The sequence below is a fragment of the Peromyscus leucopus genome, chromosome 17 (genome assembly GCF_004664715.2).
Source record: "Peromyscus leucopus breed LL Stock chromosome 17, UCI_PerLeu_2.1, whole genome shotgun sequence".
Taxonomy (NCBI): domain Eukaryota; kingdom Metazoa; phylum Chordata; class Mammalia; order Rodentia; family Cricetidae; genus Peromyscus; species Peromyscus leucopus.
This window is the reverse complement of record NC_051077.1, coordinates 29013-50125: the sequence shown is the minus strand read 5'-3', so window position 1 is coordinate 50125 and position 21113 is coordinate 29013. Positions and strand designations below refer to the sequence as shown.

Below are 21113 nucleotides of genomic sequence, written 5' to 3'. Positions count from 1 at the left end.
GCAACATAAACTAGGAAGGTGCTCTTAGCTACGTTTATAATCTCTTCTTAAGCGCTCTCAGGTTTTAGGTGGAAAATCTTGCCCCACATTGGGTACCAACTATAGATGAATTGCTAAATGGTCTTATTAAATAAAAAAACATGGAGCCAGATACAGGAGTGAAAACCTGAAAGACCAGAGAAATAGGAAAAGCCACAGCTGGCTGTTTCTGTCATAATTCACATTTTTTTGTAGTCACTTGTTTGCACTTCCTGTTTTACTAGGTAATATTATTTCCTTCTCGTGTCTCTGAGGGAGATGAAGATTAGATAGTTGTAGTTACAGTTTTCCTTATTAACAATTTCAGAAAAGAAACTCATTAAGAGGTGTAAAGTGTATACATTTGAAAGACATCATAAGATAGTTTTCTATTAGTAATATAAGTTAGGATAGAAAGTAAATTAGGTACATCTTAGACTACCAAAATAGGATAGATAATGGAATATTTTCACTGAATTTGTCAAATGCAAGTGAACTAGATATTGTTGATGTATTTATTTGCTTGTATATATTGTATATAGTTATTATGCTTATTGTATATAGTTTTTCTTATATTAGTGACAATTTTTTTTATTTTAGACAAAAATGGGGAAATGTGGTAATATTTTATTTGTGCTCTAATAAATAAAGCTTGCCTGGAGATCAGAGGAAAAAGCCAGCCACTATACAGAAGTCAGACAATGATAGCACATGCCTTTAATCCTATCACTTGGGAGGCAGGGATCTGTCTGGATCTCTGTGAGTTCAAGGCCACACTGGGGAACAGAGTCAGGCGTGGTGATACATGCCTTTAATCCCAGCACCAACCACAGAGGTTTGGAGGTCTGTACAGACAGTCAGGAAGTGATAGAGCTGGGCAGAAAGAGGAAGTGATGTAGCTGGGCTGAGAGAGCAAATCAGATGGCAGAAGAGCAAGGCATATTGGTGTGGGCATGCAGGAAGTAAGACTTTCTCTCTTTGGAAGCAGCAGAGTTGGTGAGCTGAGATTAGCTATGGCTTTTCCTATTTCTCTTGTCTCTCCTGCATCTGGGTTCATGTTTTTTATTTAATAAGACCATTTAGCAATTCGTCTACAGTGTAGGGCCATCTGCTGGACCATGGGGAGTCTACCTAGGGCTGTGCCCCCAAAGAACACTGGTTCTTTCCCCAGCAGCTGCCAATAGCTCCTCAGGAAAGGTGGCCCTTCATACATGCTGAGATCTTGTCTGGTTTATCTTGTGCATGCAGCCAAGCTACCCTGAGTTCCTGTGAGCAATGGACCTGATGTGTCTAGAAAACGCTGCCTTGCAGCTGACCTCCCCGAGAATCTTCTGCCTCTTCTTCTCCCTGAGCTTTGGGGGAGTAGATCTGATACACATACTCATTTAGGGCTGGACGTCCCACAATCTCTGACTTTCTGTGTATTACCCTCTCTGGCTCTTTTGGGAAGTTGTGGGTCCTGGCTCACAGACACGGGTCCCGAGGCAGAGGCCGTTGAGGGTTCTAGCTCAGCCCTGCTACAAGTGCCGTTCTCTCTGCTTTCTGACTTGCAAAGGTGTGGGAGCAGCAATAGCAGGCCCCACACCATGGCCAGGAGCAACTCCGCCATGGCTGCTCGGCCTGCCTCGATGACCCCCATTCCCAGAACCTGTGCGCCACAACACCCCTGCCCTCCCATCACCGGGTGACGGGTTCTGTCCAGCACTTTATCACAACGTAAGGAACTTCTCTGAGCTGGACTGAATGTCTCTCAGAACTGAGGGAAGAAGGCTACCGTGAGATTAGCACACATACGTGCCTGGATGGGTGGTCAGGGCAAGCTACGCACCTTGTGAATCCCGTTGTGAAACGGTTTATATTTCTCAGCGAGAGACACATTTCATTTGTCTGATCTAGCATTTGCCAAATGTTTTCTGAGACAAACAGTATACTGTCCCCCAAAGCAGGCTCAAAGCAGCCACAAAGCAGCTGCTCTTCCTGCTCGATATTGATGACTGGAAGTGGTCTGAGGAAAGATGAGCCACCCACCCGAATCCAGAGAGGCCCCAACTCACGCCCTCTGTGAGGTGCTGCACACAGCGTGTATAAGAACGGCTGTGACTCAGCCATAGGTCCTTTCTGGGTTTCTTTTATGTGAGTACAGGTCCAAGAACGCCATGTGGAATGCCATGTCCACGCTTCTCCTGACCGTGAGTGTTCTGACCAGGGCCACCTCTCTACCCCAGCTCTCAAGCCATCCAGTCACAGCTGGAAATCAGTCACTTCAGGGGTGTCTGGGACTTACGGTGGCGACAGTGAGTGAGGCCCCAACAGCTCCGTCTCTCTGGGTATTAACGTTCATGTCCATGCTCCCTTTCTTGCCAAACATGCTGCAAAGCTTGGTTTGCTTAGCAAACTTCATTCCCATAAACGATTAATGTTCATGCTGGGGAGTAATTCTGGAAAGTCACATTTCTGATGGCTGCTCAGATTCTGAAGACTTAAAAAAAAAATCAAGTATCGCCGGGATTCTTGCCACATAGAGTCAGGAGGGGTGTTGTGGGTCTAGGTTATTCCTAAACTGGACCGCTTATCCCTCATAGCATGTGAAATAAAACCACCTTTCTTCTCCGTTATTATAAAAGCAATGCACAAATAAAATTAAGAGTTTGAAAAAATAATTGAAAGTATTAATTATTTTAAAAATGAAAACATACCTCAGAGGTAATGATCCTGCCTTTACATGGAGTTCATAAATTATTCCTTTACAAATTCTGAGATATGCTTATCCTATGGGGATAATTATTCCTACCTTCAAATATATTATGAGAAGTTTCCTGTGTCTTTAAATATTCTTCAAGAAAGTTACTTTCAGTGGTTTAGTGACCATTCTTACCTGGGCTGAACTACAAAAGCATCTAAATATATCCAACAACTGCTCTATTGTTTGACATTTCTGCTGTTTTTAAGTTTGGGGGTGGCAAGGGATCTGAGGTCTCTGCGTGTACACTACCCGTTGTCTCTAGTTGTCTCCTCAGGGTAAATTAAAAATGTGGTTACAGAGATAAAAGATATAAAGATGCACTCAAATGAATCACCAAATTGCTTCACAAAGGTCACCGAATTCGTGTTCCCGCGGGGGCACCAGCCAAAATGCCTTTACCAGCTCCTTCAAGGGGACGTCAGGTATGAAGGCCAGTAATGCAGTAATTGTAGAAGGACATGCTGCCTCTGCACTCGGAACGGCCCGTGGACAAGGCAAGGCTCACACACAATTCACTGAACCAAACACTGAGGACGTGAAATATGAATGAATTAAGTTCAACTGAGACGCTTCCTGGGAATCTAGAAAAAAATATATCAAAATAAAACAAAGGAGATGAGCACTGATGGTGCATACAGCCAGATGACAGTTGCTACCCTCATCCACATCCACAACTACAGATTGAAAATGTTCGAAAATTAACACATCTGTATCGAAAACCTTGCTTTTTCTTATTCCCTACACTGTGCGATAGAGCTGCTACATGCTGTGTGGGGTCATAAGTAATCCAGAGATGATTTGAAGTACACAGCAGAATTCGTATACAGATTGGTAAATATTGCATCATTTAAGTAAAGAATTTATGTGTGCTGGTATCCTGGCAATTCCTGAGATCCCATGCCCGGAAGATCCCAGAAATAAATGCATAGAAAGTGAGGGACCTGGGGAGATCATCCAGAGGGTCAAATGCTTGCTGTACAAGTGTGAACACCAGAACTTAAACCCCAGGCAGAGGCAGATGAGGCAGCAGATGCCTGTCCTCCCAACACCCCAGCAGCAAGATGGGGAGACCACAGGAGAATCTCCCCAACATCAGGAGCCATCCAGCCTGTATATGCAGCAGTGAACAAAGAGACCTTGTTTCTAACAGGGCGAGATGAGAACTGACCCCTGAGGTTGTCCTCTGATTTCTACACATGTGCTATGTGACACGTGTGTGCTCAGACTCACTGACACAAGTACTTACATGATGTTAAATATATAAAACATTTTTCAAAGGAAATTAGAAAGGTACAGGAATTGTAACAAAGAAGGCAAGCTTTGCACTCTGAAAACTTTGGGATTTTTCCCTTTAATGACTGGAGCTGTTTCTTGCCCCAATTTCTGCACGGATTTCCAGAACCTGGGGAGGGAGGGAGAATGGGAGGGAGGGAGGATGGGAAGGAGGGAGGGAGGGAGGGAGGGAGGGAGGGAGGGAGGGAGGAAGAGAGAATCTGCATGCAGCTTTGAGTCACACACTGTTGCACCTCTGTCTGTCTCATTTTAGAAAGAAACCTGCACGCTCATCCCACAGACCCTCAGAAGACAGGATGGCAAAAGAACATCCTGTAGGCCCTGGTGGAAGCCACAGTGCCATGGTTTCAACGTCTTCCTCCCCATGGTGAAACTTGGTTGCCATGGAGATAGCATTGAGAAATGGGGTCTTTGGGAGGTGGTTAAGCCACAAGCACTGATTCCAAGGCGGGATTAATGCCATCGTTACAGGATGTCCCAGTCCTTGCCCTTTCACCTCCATCAGGAGATGAAGAAGCGGGAAGACTTCTGGAGCCTTGACTGTGGCCTCAGAACTGTGAGTGGCCAGCTTGACGGTCACGAGTCACCCATTCGGGAAGGCAGACAGACAGCACCAGGACACACTCCTGTTTCTGCAGAGTCACCGAGTGTGAGCATGGCCCTGCCGGGTCCTTCATGTTAACAAGTTCAAGTGCCTTCCATCTGTCACTTTGAGTTATGAATACAAATCAAGGTTCAAAATCCTTTTGGTTTTTTAAAATACCTTCTATCCTGTGATCAGTTTTGAGTTTAATGTTATCGAGAGTTTTTCAGCCAAAATGAACTAGTTTTGTAAATCTGCAAACAAAATTCCCAGTTAAGCATAAACGTAGAGAGAGGGTTTATGTGCAGGTGAGGATTGAAAGTCCACTGGAGCGCAGAGAGGCAAGCAAAGAAAAGGACGGAAAAATGCTCATTGTTTCTCCTTAACAGAATCAAGTACTAAGTGTTTGTAAGTGTTTAGCACACAGATGAGATGTCTAAAGGGGCCAAAGAGAAGCTCTTGTGGTGAGGGGAGGCTTGTTGTTGGACTAGAGCTGGCAAGAGCAAATAGCTGTGGGGTGAGTGCAGGGGGATGCACAGGGAGGAGGCTTCCTCAGAGGATGAGTTCAGAGAGAGACAGATGGAGGACATGGGTCCTGGGAAGTGAAGTGGAAAGGGAAGAATCTGGGGCAATTGTCACTTTTAGCTTCTTGGACTTGAGGCACCCTGCAGACGCCAGAAGTACAGTCCAATCTAAGTAGGCTGAACGCTTTTCAAGAGAAAATTTAGAAACTGCATTTCTCAAAGTATGTAATGCAAGGATAGAATAAATTCGAGTTTGCTCAATTTATGAAAGTTAAGAAATGTAATGGAAAAGCATTGGCTGGAAAAATTGAATGGGAAAACATTATTTTGGGCTGGAGTGATGGCTCAGCAATTAAGGGAACACAGTGCTCCTGCAGAGGACCTGAGTTCAGATCCCAGCACCCACATCGGGCAGCTCACAACTGCTTATGAGTCCGAATCCAGGGGATCCGATGCCCTCTTCTGTTCTCAGTATGCGCCTTCATGCATGCAGTACACAGACACACGTGTTGGCACATACATACACATAAGTAAAAAGTAGAGTGTTTTAAAGAAAGCAGAAAGAAAAATCATCATTTTTCTATCATTCATATTCACAGAAAGGATCACTATTTCAGTTGCTCTGAGATAAATGACTTGTGAACTTCACGATTGTGAGGCACACAGCACTGGTGATTGCCAAGGTCATTCTCCTTAGCAAGGTGCAAATATCCACACATTCACACAGGGGAAAAGAGACATCATAGTCACTGAGATAATGACAACATACAGTGAGTAAAAATAATGTGTGTGTGTGTGTGTGTGTGTGTGTGAGAGAGAGAGAGAGAGAGAGAGAGAGAGAGAGCATGTGAGTACATGTGTGTACATGTACGCAAGTGTGTATTTGCATGTGTGTGCATGTGTGCACACATGTTCATGCACATTGAAAGATCAAGCAAAGAGTTTTCAGAATTGATGTGAATACAGGATATTATATGGTATAAATGAACACAGCAGTCAGGTGTTTTCTCACTGGGAAACTCTTTTGTCCTCGGTCAGCAAAGGAGGATGTGTTCGCCTTCACAGCACACCGAGTCTGGGTGGCCGGCTCGGACCCCTGGTTCCCTCCTCTAGATAAAGAGAGGGAAGCTTGAGAACGGAGCGGCATCACCGTGAGGGCCCCACACAGCTGTACGGGGTGTGCTCCCTGGAGGCCCCTGCGCTGCCGGTGCTGGGAAATCCACCCTGAGTTTTGGAGAAGAGGCCATCACTTCACTCCCCACTTAGCCTTGCATGTAGACAGCTGGTCCTGCTTTAGGGCTGCAGACCTCACAGTGATACAATGGGGTCAGCTTGGGCGAAAGTTCTTCCCACAGCTGACAAAGTGTAGAGGCTCTACAGTCCGTGGGCTCTGAGTGGAACTGTCTAGCCCTCTGTATGGCGAGAGGCCGAGGGCTCTTCTGTCTGTGGGCCTCAGGTACAACTGTCTATCCATGTCTAGTAAAGCGTACGGATAGGCCTGCTTCATAGGAAACGTGTGTGCCAAGGGCCTGCCACAGTGCAGACAGGACCATACGATTTGAGTGTGTAGTCAGTACAGTCCTGGTTACTGCTACTTCTGCCTGTTGAAATGTTGGGAAGCAGAGTCAGCCCATGCTGCAAAACTCCCTTGCCAAAGCCCGTACCCCAGACTTACAGAGCTGGATATAAAAAGTGGCAAAATACAACAAAATAAAGACTGGAGATCCCCTTCTACATTTTCAGTAAAATGAATTCACTCATTTGACTGAACACATCCTAAATAATCGGAGATACACAGTTGATATTTAAACACTTGGTGTGTACTTGGAACACAGATGGTGTTCCTCTGTTCAGAGCGTATACTAATGGTTACTAATAAAGACACTGATACAGTTATGGGCTCAAATGGAGGCTGAGAGGGTGGGTGACTGGGTGATGAACCCTCCAGAGTGCAGCTGATCAAAGTGCTACAGAGACCCAGTACTCTATGTGCAGTGCCTTTCTGAGGGAAGGTCTTGAGCTCAATGGGTTCATGAACCATTATATCCTTAAATATCCCCGTGAGTGACAGACTGACCCATCCCCCCCACCCTCAATTCCGAAGTGGTAAGATGTGGGAGAGAGACTTCTGGGAAAAGATCTTGGGTAATATTTGTAGTCGCAGGATAAAACACACACAATTACAGTTATTCTTTCATCAAAACCAACATGGTCAAGGGGTGTGTGAGTAAAAATTAATACAACAATTAAATCCATTGTAAACCAATGTATAGTGTGGGTGATTGGGAGCCTCATTGTTTTTAAGGGACGTTTAAAAATGTATCAGCCAACCTGAGTCACAATATTAAGCCATTTGCACAGCCTGAATATGATTCCTCCCTGCCAGAGAATAGCACAACAGACAGCCTGCCCAATGGAAACATTGCCTATAATGAGATTCCAGGAGGGTCATGAGTCCCCAGGGTGACAGGTGTTATTAAGATTTGAAAGGACATTATTGTTACAGTTGGGCAGGGAGTTTGGCTATTGGCATGGAAGGCCATTAATGCCATCTGTCTTGCTTTATGCTCCCACTGATATCAAAGAGAACAGAAACCCACTGGGATGCATTTGAAGTAAGACGGAAGGTTAAAACCATGATCTTTAAGCATGCATTCCGAAGTTGAACCCCTTCTCAGTTTCCAGCTTGATTGCTGCACATCAACCCCTTTCCTCCTCACTGTTTCCCTCTTTCTGGTGTTTCTAGTGGGAGCTGCTCACCAAGCATGGGGGTGGAAAGCACATCTGTGCCGAGTTTGTGTCGTCTGCAGCCACTAAGTGAGTCACATAATCACATAGTCATCGTACGCTCTTGGAAAATATCTCTTGGAAAAAAATTTTCTATTTCATCTAAAGTATGAATGTAGTTGTTTTTGCACACTCCTGTCCATTGAAAACATTTCATCAAATGCTTCCCTTCCTCTGATGCAAGGTTTCCTGGGCCCCCTCCAGTCCTATCACACTCTGATGTCAGTCTGATACACAGAGTACCATGGATTGGTTCTTTCTTTTTGGCACTCCTTGATTTGAGCTGAAGACACCCTGGGTCTCCCTGCTTTGGATAGCAAGTGGTATCAGCTCTGTGCTCTAAATGGGTCTTTCCCGGTGTGGATGCTCACAGTTTGAAAAAAGGTTCCCCTGCTGATTGACGGAGATCAGGACGGCTCATTTGTGGATCTATTAACTTGAATTATCCAGGCTAGACACTGCTTTATTATTTCCCAGGTGCATTCTTAACTTCCATTGTTCTGCTTCAAATATTTGGTTCCATCCCTTAGTAATGACTTCAACACTTTCCAAATCGAGATCTGTTCAGAAACAACAAAAGGAATCGCTGTTCACCCCCATTTTCCAAGTCTAAAACAAAGATACACTATGTGTTCGGCTTCATGTTCATCCTGTGGTTCTGAGAGTTGGTCTGTTTGTGGTCAGAATGCACAGTCCCCGGACCTATCAGGCTTCATTCACGCTTTGTTCAGTACGAAGCAATTATGAGCTAATTTCATTTCCCTATCTTTTTTTTCTTATATAAAATGCCTCGCACATTGGTGAGACATTTTGGTAAAGTGAAATTGCTTTCTGCATTGAGTGAAAGTCTGCATCATGTTTGTGTGGCATGATCAAAGTGTGAGTTCAGAGTCTCCATAAAGTTTTCCATCAACTAACAAAGTGCTTCTCAGGGGTGGAGATCTGCGCTCACGAAATCCTGCCTTAGTTGGTCTCTGTGCTCATTTTCCATGGTTTGCCAAGAAACCTGGTGCTGCCAAGGCGTGAGACCAAGGAAAATTTCTAAGGAACAAACTGTAAAGAGCCCTGACACAATCCCTGCACAGAGGCTGTCTGAACTGGACCAGCAGTACTGAGTGTGCAGAGAGATGTTTAAACGGCCGCCCATCTCAGAGAGATATTGAAAAGTGGGGTTTTCTGGGAGGACATGAAGGAACCAAAAAGCTAAATTGGGAAACGACAACTAAACATTACAGTAACCGCTTAACATGTGGAATGGGTGACACAGGCCGCTGGGGACCGAGCTCCTTATAGAGTACTTCAGGGGCCACTGGTGGAAGTCCTCAGGCTGGCAAAAGAATATACGGAACAAACTGAAATTAAGATAACCCAGCGGAGTGTTGTTCTCAGTCAGGATATTAGCCGAGTACCCAACACGACCAATGAGAGGCTGTGTAGGTCACCTGACTCAAATGCTGAGTTCACAAGGGTTACAAATCTGGTTACTTCTTAGATAAATCCTTGTTTTGTTTTATCTCTGATTTGAAGCTTGGAAAGTTACAAAAAGACTAGACTCTATCCACCTAGACACACTGACAGGAAACATTAAGAGTGTAGGGGGTCTGTACCTTGGCAACAGAACCAAGACGCAGCTCCAAAGCCCTGGGTGGCATCACCCAGGCATGTGTCCTTCTGCTCAGAATCTTCCCTGAAAACAAGACAGAGGAGAGACCTGAATTCAATGCACACACTGCAGGACCTCTGGGTCAAGATTCATGATGCTCCTGCACGTTGTAAATTAGCATGCAAGTGTGTGCTTGGGATGCACACAATGTCTAGCATCAGAAGTGACAGTGCTGTAAAGCAAAATGGGATGTGGTGGTTTGAATGAGACCGGCCTCCACAGGCCCATGTGTTTGAATGCTTGGTTTCCAGTTGGTGGAACTGTTTGAGAAGGATTAGGAGGTGTGGCCTTGATGGAGGAGGTGTGTCACTAGGGGTAGGTGGTGAGGTTTCATTCCAGCTAGTTCTCTCTTTCTCTGCCTTTTGCCTGTGGATTTGATGTAAGCTCTCAGCTACTGCTCCAAGGCCATGTGTGCCTGCCTGCTGACATGATGGTCATGGACACTAACCTTCTAGAAAAATGAGCCTCTAAGCAAAGGCTTTCTTTTATAGAATGCCTTGGTCATGGTGTTTTGTCATGGCAACAGGAAGGTCACTAAAACAAGGGGGAAATGACTCTTGACCTTGGGAACCATTTTTCGTTCCATAATTGTTCCTGATTATAAGGAAAATGGGGCAGATAGATGGCTTCTAAAAAGGGTAGACACTGCAACCTCTTCCGCAACCTTTGTGACTTTCTTTGAGTGATGTGTGAACCAGTACCTGTTCATCCTCTCTGGTGTTTATAACACAAAGGGATCCCTATAATTAATCATTCATCCATCTAGAAGGGGTCTGCAGGCTAACTTAGAATGAAGACAGAGACAATGAATATCAGGCATGCCTTTTATTCAAGTTTGGATAGGGCCAAACTCTAGCCTCTCACCTACAGCATGCAGTCTGCCATTTGCAGCCTTGACTCCCACGGGTTTCTGATTGGTGGGTAAGCACATGTGCTTTGCACTTAAGAAAAGTATCATTTCATTTGGAAGAAGGGAACTTCTAGGGTGGGGAAGAAATTTAGATAAAGAAGGGATTCAAAGTCTTAGTGGTAAATTTCGATTTCAGAGCAAATGTGAGCACAGTTTGTTGACGCTGCTTAAGTGGACCCCTAGCCGCTAAGGCAGAATGATGGTAGGCAGTTTGATGAAGATTGTGTGTTTATTTCCCTTCCATAGGCATAACCCAACAGGGCTTTCTCTCATGCATAACTATTCTAGAATTAGATGATGAAAAGCACAAGGTTATCTAAATACAAATTCAATATGGACTTAAACTCATTCCATTTTAATAGAAGTTTCTGGACCTAATCTCCACTGAAAGACATCTTTTCCTAAGGCTGCGACTTCTCCTGCCATCTATGATTCAAGTATCCCAGGGACATAAATTAATAGTTACACCTACAATCAGATAGTTATGGTTAGAAAATGAGACGAAGCAGCTCAAAGCCTGGAGCAGCCTGGCGTGAACACAGACCGGCAATATTTCCACACAGCAGAAAAACAATATGCTGTAGTTCAAAGTGAAATGGAATAAGTTGCTCTGAAGGCAATAAATAACAGCCTGCACCAAAGCCCCCAAAAGGAGGTCAGAAATGAACCCATCCACATACAGCTCACGCAGTGGAAGTTTAGAACTATGCCACCAAGGTAGCTCTGTCTTAGACTTTCCCAGGCTTTTCTCCCAGTGCAGAAGTTCACATTGCCAATCACAATAGAGCCTTGTTGAAATAAATTACCATTATTGTTGGTTCAAGATGCTTCCATTCCCAGCTTTTCTAAATTCCACCCACACTGTCATTTGCCAACTCCCTTATTATATTGTTAGTGATAAGCATCTACCCAGTCTCGTAAAGCAGAACAGAACTGCATACATCTCACTGTGTGAAATGTGGACATCGCTTTGTCTCCAGAAGCTACACAACGTAGTGGCTGGGAATGTTGAGCCCAGCAAGATGGGAGGTATGGCCCAGAAGCAAGTGATCTCTTTCCCAGAGACAAACCTGAGAGAGGCCAGGAGACACAGAGATGCAGCATGTTAATTTCGTTTCTCTGTTGTTGTTTTTTGTAAGAAAAACATGATAGTCACTCCCTTTGACCAAGTCAAGTTTTTAATTTGCACAATGGCAAAACTGTAAACATGTTTCAGTAATTGCCTTATTTTGAGCATGTAATACAAGAAGTCTCTAAACAATAAAAGTCCAGATTTATTGTACATATAAGGAACATTAACTTAAAGGTATAGTTGTTTTTACATGCATAATTTTTAGCATTTTTATTTTATTATTGTATGATTTTATAAAACTACTGTGGAGTTTTAATAACTCTATAACAATTTACAAAACAGGCCTTTAGCTTCTGGCCTGGAAAGCAACCAGCTTGCTCACTGACACAGAGAGTCACAGTAGGCTATCCCTCGAGGTCTTGAAGTACTGCTGAGGACTAGGCCATTGTACCTGGTGCCAAGAGTGGACTCTCTCAGGATTCTGGTTCATAACACCCTCTACCATGGGTGTCCATCATGTCACCACCAAGGTGCCTAGGGGAATCCTAGAATTCCACAGGAAGCTGGAAACAGCCCCATGTCAGGTTGCATCTTCAGACCTGATGTGTGTCCTGTCCCTTCAGGACCCCCTTAGCTTTCTTGAGAGACAATCCTTGCGTAGCTCAGGCTCTCTGTGGCTCCTCTCGTGGCTTTGTGACATCTGCCCTCTGATGTGTCTGCAGGCTCTTCTCGGGTGGTGGTGCACCTTGCTCCTGTCTCTGCAGCTAATGTAGACCCAGGAATGGCTAGAATGTGCCTCCTAAGTGTTTCAGATTTCAGAACTGCACATTCAATCTCAGAAAAAGAATGTTTTCCACTTATCATTGCTAACAAAATTGCTATTACTAAAACATTTTGGGGAGTGAGACAGAGGAACAGAAAGTCAGCTACTAGAAGTGACCACAGCAGTGTATAGTTTTTAAAGAAAGAGGTGATGTTACATTATTTATAAATAAAACACAAAAAATCAAATTAATCATGACTAAAATAATGACCAAGATCAGTAAGGTTGTGAGTTCAGAATTTATTTGTATGTATGTGTGTAAGAGACACACACAGAGAGAATTTATATTATATATGTATGTTGTATTTGTACATATATGTAAAAGAGATAGAATTTATTATATATGTGGGTGTATGTGGGTGTATGTAAGAGACACAGAGAATTTATACTGTGTGTGTATAAGAGAGAGATAGAAAAAGAGAATTTATATTGTGTGTATGTATGTAAGCGACAGAAAGAGAATTTATAGTGTGTTTGTGTTTGTGTGTTTGTGTGTGTGTGTGTGTGTGTGTGTGTGTGTGTGTGTGTGTGTTTCACACAGAAGAGATTTGACGACCAAGTACAATGCTTGCTTCTGATCCTCTGACACAAGAGGCATCATTGGCATGCCTGGTGAAGATTGGGTGAGGTCTCAGGATTGTAGGAAGTGGCACATCAATGCCAATACAAATGGGGATCTTTGTTACTCATTAAATCAACAATTCTGACTCTAGGGATCGAGCCTAAACAAAGCATTTTTCCTATGAATGTCTATGAATTACTGTTTATCACATTGATGAAACCATTGACCACCAACAGTGAACTAGCAGATAACCAGTTCCGGACATCAGGCCGACATGCAGTCTGCAGCAATGTGCATGGAAGTGTCAAGTACAGCGATGGGGAGAGAATGTCGAGTCATCCCCCTGACCGAGTACAACAGGGGCTCCAAAACACCAACCTGTAGAACATGCCAGAGAACTGAGGTACACGGTCTCAATCAGGATGCAGGGTCATGGAAGGCTTTGTAAACTGTTGGTATTACAATTGAGTTTTCTGGAATATGGTTTAACTTGAAGAAGAAAGACTGATGTGCCTCAAGTCAAGAGAACATGCAACAGCTACGTCAACGGCCTGACTTGTTTGAGGGAGTCCCAGGAGGTCCAGAGGGGCCAATGCAATATGTCTCTGAAAGGATAGATAAAGGAGAGTTGGCATGACTTGTTAGGAACTTAGACAACATATTCATATGGTGCAAAGAATTTGCAAGACATTATTTGCTAGAGCAGTGGTCTATCTGTGGCATGCAGAACAAGACATATCAGCTTCGCACTTTAATGTTAAAATGTTGGTGGGATTGGTAGCTCTTGCCTACACTTGCAAGATATTTCTCTTTTTCAGTTCTACTTTGTGCCAGACAAGGAAGTCTGAGGGAAGAGGAAAGAATTAGGATGAGAGTCCTTCTTCAAAGTTCACTCTTACCAAAACTGTTGTCTGTGAACCCCTGCCTTCCAGGATGAGGTCTAGGTGGGAACAGGCAAAGTGACAGGTCCATTTGCAGTCTCTGAGCTTGGGAGAGGCATGCGTGGTCCACTTTTGTTCTTCTGAAAAACCCTGGTGCAAGTGTGCTGCCCTGGGCTGGACAGAGAGGTAGGAGTGAATAGCTCCAAAATGAAGACTTGGTTCAGAGAAATCCCTGGACACGTCTTGCACTTATCCGGCAGCCTGAGGGAACACGGGCTTCTCTTATTTTATGTTTCCATCCATGAGAGGCCATCTGGGAAGTGCCTGATTGTTAGCTGAGTTAAGGTGACATTTAACCAGGCTAGACATACACACACAGATGTATCTAGAAGAAACAGCATGCATGCATGCACAATCACACACACACACACACACACACACACACACACACACTCACACACACATACTCACACACACACTCATGCACACACACACTCACACACATTTTTCACTGGCCTCTATTTTACTTCCCTTTCCTTCCTTCAAGAAGTCAAGGCTCTTTGGGTTGTTTCACTCTTTGTGCAAGCACTGGATAAAGGCCATCCTTGTCTGCAGAGCACTGCTGCTGGGTCACAGCTGAGGCCGCTGCCAGCTCCGCCCCGGCTCCGCCCCCGGCTCCACCCCAGCTCCGCCCCAGCTCCGCCCCCAGCTCTGCCCCCAGCTCCGCCCCTGCACCTGCACAGGGGTGTTGTGGGTAGAACTCTCAAAATGAACTCAGCTCCATCCAGAAAGATTTTGGCACTTGCTTTTCAGAACATGGTGAGGAAACCCACTCTTGCTTCCTCCTAACTCTTATTTTGGTTTTATTTACTTCTTATTTAATTAAAAGATGACTGTATATATCAAGAAAAATAAAAATATCATAAAATACTAATTCATTAGTTCAATCATAGTGTTCTACCAACCAGCTAAAGTTCTCACCTTGAATTTTGTTTAATACTCGATGTAACTTACCCTTCTCAGAATCTTGCCTGTGTGCATTTCACAGCAGAAAATGCATGCCTGGTGCTGTAAATCTGGCTTAGAACATGTGATTGGGAGCTCATAGACCTGAAGGGTTAACCTACTACTGTTATTTTACTAAATGGATACAGTATCAAGGTACCTCTATACTCACTTATTAGTGCAGCTCTCAGACTTCAAAGAAATTTCCTCATGCAGTGGATGGCAGCTAACTCAGAAACTTGGTTATTAACAGGAAAGCTAGTGTTGTGGGAATTTGTTCTGCTAATGGCTTGGGGGGTGCAAACCCTAGGAGGAGGCTTTCTGTCTGCATACGTGATGCCATGGAGGGAGCCGAGTGGGACGCTCTCTTGGGTAGGGAAGACTGGCTCAGGAGGTGTGAAGCAGCATGTCATTGGTTCCCAGCTTCCCGAGGACTCTGAAACTGGATTTACCATATCCTGTATTCGTGAGTGTATTTCTCCATTTCATATATGAATAAATCCTTGATACCCCTTAAGCAGACTCTAGGAAATTTCACATACAAGCTGTTTCTTTGAGAAGACCAAAACTGACCAGACTTGCAAATACTGATTTTAGAAATTTTTGAAAGTAATTAAGAAACAGATTGTAGAGGGGCAAATTATTAATGTCATTATAAAACACTTGAAGACTCATAACAAATTGAATTTTTCTTATATATTCTAATAAACTTTAAGTCCTAAGTCAAGTGGTTGAAATTTTAAGAGCTTTAAGATATAATCAAATATGCTGAGAAGTAAATTAACTTGAATGATCAATAGCAATTTAAAGCATATAATGGTTATCAAAATCTCTTCTATATGATCCTACACAAATTTACACATGTGCATCACCCACATTCAAGGAAAATTAATAGTTATTGGCAAGAGTGTTCTGCAAAATGAAATGTGTCAAAATTTCTCCAAATCCATGCATTTTTGCAAATGGTTACTTAAAACAGAACAGTAACTACGACGACCCAGAGAATTAAAAATGCATAAGGAGAGTAATAGAATGTCAATGCCACAAATAAGTAAGATTTCTAAAGCTGTTAGCACTAATAAAACTGTTCTATATGAAACATTAACTACCAAAATCTATTCACTACTCATGCAACAATATTGTAGAAAGAATACCCTGAAACCGGTTTGTTCTAGAATGATTAGATGGCTTCATGCTGTAACTCTGTATGTCCTTGGTGGCTGAGAGTAGAAACTAACAATCATCTCAGCACAAACGTGCACAGTAGAGTCAAGAGAACTATGCTAACCCCCAAAAGATACTTAGAACACCTTTACAAATGATTGATTATTTCCTCGCCATCTATCTCTCACGAACCAATAAGAAAATAGCCAATCAGCAATCAGCTTCTATGCACTGCTCACACTACAACAGAAGCCTGGGTCTGGACAAAGGTGGCCTCAAACACTGAGACTTAAACACATGGCTCTTCTCAGCTACCGCTATAATTAATGGGGTGGAAATTAAATCTAGAATGTTATAACACTTCCCACCTATCAAATAAAGTTTGATGATTCATTTCATAGCGAGAGCAAATTGAGGTGAAACAGACTCCTTGGTGCCAGTGGTGGGAGTGTAAGTTTTCACAAGTTGTCTAGAAGGAACAGGGTAATATTTACCAAAATTTAAATGCATACCTTCCCCATTTCCTGTGTAGAAATTAGGGCCCTAATATAACCACTAATCTAATCACATATATGTTGGAGTGTGTGTGCAAGCACACTCCCTTCAGCATTGATTATGACTGGCATCGCCATAATTAGCTGCCTACTAGAGGTTTTTAAACTGCTGTGGAGTCACAAAGCAGAATGAATGTCATCAAGCACAGTGTTGGAGAACAATGAGAAAGGATCCTAGGAAGGCTTGTAAAACTGAGGCACAGAACACAGTGCATGTTACACATGTAGTACAGTAGACACAGTACCACTTGTGAAAACCAGGATCGTTCCGGAGCCACACAGATATGTGCATTTCAGAGGAAATGTGTGTTGGAAGGATGGCTTGGGAGTTGGAATCGACCATGTGTGACAGGGATGTGACTGTGTGAAAGTCCAGTCTTCCCCTGATCTGGGCCATCTCTCTGTAACACTGCCTCTGGATGCTTCTGTGCTGGCAGACATGCTGCTGCCGCTGTGATCATTGTGTGAGCCTCTTCCAAGCCTCCTCCTGTGACCATCTGGCAAACAAATGGATAATCCGTTCCTAGAACAAGAATCCAACCAGCAGACTTTGGCCTCTCTACATCTTACTACCTGTCGCTCTTCTCTCCATCCTTCTCCACCCCATCTCCTTTTCCTTCCCTCTCTGCTTGTAAACAGACTAGTGTACTTACCAACCAGGTTAAAACCCAGGGCATTCGCAGCCTCCAAGACTCCATCCAGCCCCTTGCTGCTTAACATGTGACGCTGGCCGTCACTGTTGGTATTTCTTCCCTGTGTCCTGATCCTGGTGCACATTATAAAATGGAGTTGTACAGAATATTATCATTCATATCTAGTCCTTATTTTCTTCTCTCCCTTTCTGTGAGGTTGGTCCATGGGTAGCAACCCCTCTCATCTTCCTCCTCCGACTGTTTATACATTCCATGAGTGTTGCTCGTCTGTTATTGATACACACTTGTGCTGTCTCCAGTTGGGAGTTGTCTACGTAGAGATGTGGTGAGTATGTGCACAGTCTACCTGGAGGCACACACTCGCCCTTCCTGCTCTGACACATTCACAGGCACTCTGCATCTGTGATTAGTGTAAGTAGAGGGCTAGCCAGGCAAAGGGCTGATGTCTAAATCAACAGAGCGAGGAGAACTGTTCATCACCTCTAGGTCAACCCTGGAGGTGGGTAGGCAGAGTCGGGCAGGGAGGAAGGACTTTGTACAGGCTCCTTTGTCTTGAATGCTGCTTTTGTAAAGTTGTGGGAGGGGGCAGACAATCTCAGGTTCCTAAATGCCGTCCACGCTGTTTTTAGAGACAGGGTCTCTCAAAACCTGCTATGTTAGGCTGACTAGCCAGCTAAACCCAAGGATATGACTGTCTCTGTATCTGCCCTGCCACACACACACACACACACACACACACACACACACACACACACACACACACACTGAGGTTACAAGCACATGTCACCAGGCCTGGCTTTTAGAAGTGAATCCTGCAGGTTACACATGGGTCCTTGTCCTTGCATATAGCAAACAACTGATTGACTGAACTATAATCCCAGCTCCTCCTTCTTAAATAGATACTGTATTAATTTCCACTCTCAGTCAAGATGTTCCTTTTTGTCTTTGGATGCGTTAATACTTTATGATCTATCAATTCACTATGAAGAGGGAGTTATTTATTGTTCTAAAAAAATAATTTCTAGTTCATATTTAGATACATTCTGGGGTCAGTTTTACATGTTACACATTTTCCTGGAGAATTATCATCTCACCCAATTTTCATATTCCTTGGCAATATAATCACCTTAACTGTTTTCATTTTTTGTGTGTTTTCACTGTTTTTTGTTTGTTTATTGTTCTCTTGTGTCTTCATTAAATTACTGCATTGTTTCTGAGTAAATGACCAGTTCATGTATGTTAGTTACTGTTTCTGTTTCTGGACAGTTAATTAACTGGAAATTTTGTGTCCATTACCCAAAATTTTTGGAAGTATTGGAGTGGCTTGAAGAAGGACTTCACTCTGCTGTATTTTCCTCCTGTGTTTTAAATGTGTTTAATTTCTCCTACTTTCTGTATTTGGCTCAATTCAATTTTTCTAGAAAAATTCTCTTTATTTACTTATTAATGAAGCATCTCTGTGCATAGTTCAGCTTTTCCAGTAGCTATGATTACAGATATGCATCACCAGATGAGCCATGGGCCTGTTTTTGAATTATATTCTTTCCAAATAAGCACTGCTTTACATCGCCAGGTGTGGTGATATTTTATTTGTGCACCCCAATAAAGCTTATCTGGGGATCAGAGGAAAAAGCTAGCCACTATATTAAACATAAAGGTCAGGCAGTGGTAACACATGCTCTTAATTCTAGCATTCAGGAAGCAGAAATTCATTTGGATCTCTGTGAGTTCAAGGCCACATTGGGAACAGAGCCAGGCATGGTGGCACACACCTTTAATCTCAGTGCTAATTAACCATAGAGGTCTGGAGGTCTGTACAGACAGACAGGAGGTGACAGAGCTGGGCGGAAAGAGGAAGTGATGTAGCTGGGTGGAGACAGGAAGTAAGATGGTAGGGCACAGAAAGGTATATAGGCGTGAGTATACGGGAAATGGCTTTCTCTAGAGGCTGAGGAGTTGGTAAGGTGAGGTTGGCTGTGACTTGTCCTTTTCCTCTGATCTCTCAGCTATCACCCCAATATCTGGCTCCAGGTTTTTTATTAATAAGACTATTTAGCAATTCATCTTACAGCCAGGTTTGAAGACCAGTTTGAGAGGAAGGCATCGGGCTGGGGAGGGGGTGGTTTGAGGGCCAGGCTGGGGAGGGGGTGGTTTGAGGGCCAGGCTTGGGGGGCCAGGCTTAGGGGCACCTCTGCTCTGACAATGAATGATTTGTACAAGTATTTTAAAAACATTCAGGTAATGGGAATTCCTGATGAAAACTGGCTTAAAACCCATATTCTAATTACAAACTGTCAGGCTTCATCCATCTAGCACAATGATGTTTCCTAGCCCTTTGTTATAGAACAATTATAGCTATAATTCCATGCAAAGCTGTCCAATTTTGGCACATGGCTTCTGTGGTTACTCAGTGCTGAAGCCATAACGGGCAAGTGCCCTTCCTGTCCTGTGGAATAGCCAGTGGTTTCCCACTGCCCTTTACATAGTGAGCTAATCTCCAAACCAGCATGGATAGAGAGATCCTAGCTAGACCTTCAGCGAGGGGGACGTACAGCTACATCTTGTGGCCTGTCCCTTTCAATATACAATCACAGGAATAAGATATCAGGTATATTTCAGATGACATAATCATCAAGAGAGATGAGAGGATAAACACAGAGGGGGAGTTACGTAGGAGGACAGATCTGGGAGGAGATGTAGAAGCCAGGTGGTTGAATATGTTCAAAATATATCGTATGAAATTCTCAAAGAACTAATAAAAAGTGAGGAAGAAAAAAAATAATTAAACAGTTTAGGTTGAAATCATCTAAAAAAGACCACAGTTTTCAGTAATCCTGACCACCATGGGCACCAAGCATGCATGTGGTACACATACATCCAAGCAGACAAAATACTCATGCACATAAAATGAAAGAGACAAATCTTTAAAAATAGTAAAACCTTGATAACTTGTATATACATCAGGAATAAACATGCAAAGAAAGAAATAAAGGACAAGTGTGATTCGCAACAGTCCCAAATAAAAATACATAGAAATAAATCTAACCAAGGAGATAAAAGAAATCCACGATGAAGACTTTGAACCATGGAGGAAGACACTGAAGAAGACAGCAGGTGGTAGGAAGTCATCCTATGTCTGTGAAGCATAGAGAGAATAATTCCTAGAATTGAGTGCTGGAATGCTACATGAAACTCAAAATCCTCTACACAGACAAAAAACAAAACAAAACAAAACAAAAAAAACCTATTAATAGAGTCAATAGACAACTACAGGACAGGAGAAAGTATTTGCCATTTACACATCTGAGACTGGATTAATATCTAGAATATATAAAGAGTATTCAAAAAGTTGACTCACTGACCCCCTTTCCAAAAAAAATCATCCATCTTAAAAATATGCAACTTAAATGAACAAACCTTTCCCTAAGTATGAAGTAGAGATAGCCAATAGATATATGCAAGTATATTTCATATCCTTAGCCATCAGAGAAATGAAAAATGGACTATATTGTGCAGCACAAATCCTAATTGGTCTTAATAATAAAAACCCAGAGCCAAGTATTTGGGTAAATGCTGAAAGACCAGTAAAGGAACAGCCACTAGAGAGACTTCTTACCTCTACCAAATCCCCAGCCTGAAAGGGACCTCAGCTCCTGTCTCCTCCTGCCTTACAGTCCTCTCTCTGCCCAGCCATATTACTTCTTGTTTCCTCCTCCCAAGTGCTGGGATTAAAGGTGTGTGCCACCACTGCCTGGCCTCTATGGTTAACTAGTGGCTAGCTCTGCACTCTGATGTCCAGGCAAGATTTATTTGTTAAAGCACAAACAAAATATCACCACATTTCCCATTTTTTGTCTAAAATAAAAAAGGTTATAACT

The 21113-nt window shown here is 43.2% G+C and overlaps 1 long non-coding RNA gene across 1 annotated transcript; it reads right to left on the bottom strand.

Annotated features, from left to right (window-relative positions):
• Nucleotides 1–8224: 8224 nt before the first annotated feature.
• Nucleotides 8225–20891, bottom strand: LOC119089184. Its single transcript, XR_005093051.1, has 4 exons — nt 20852–20891; nt 13878–14028; nt 9556–9635; nt 8225–8508 (listed from the first exon to the last, which is right to left on the bottom strand). It is a non-coding gene; the product is annotated as an uncharacterized LOC119089184 (long non-coding RNA).
• Nucleotides 20892–21113: the final 222 nt, after the last annotated feature.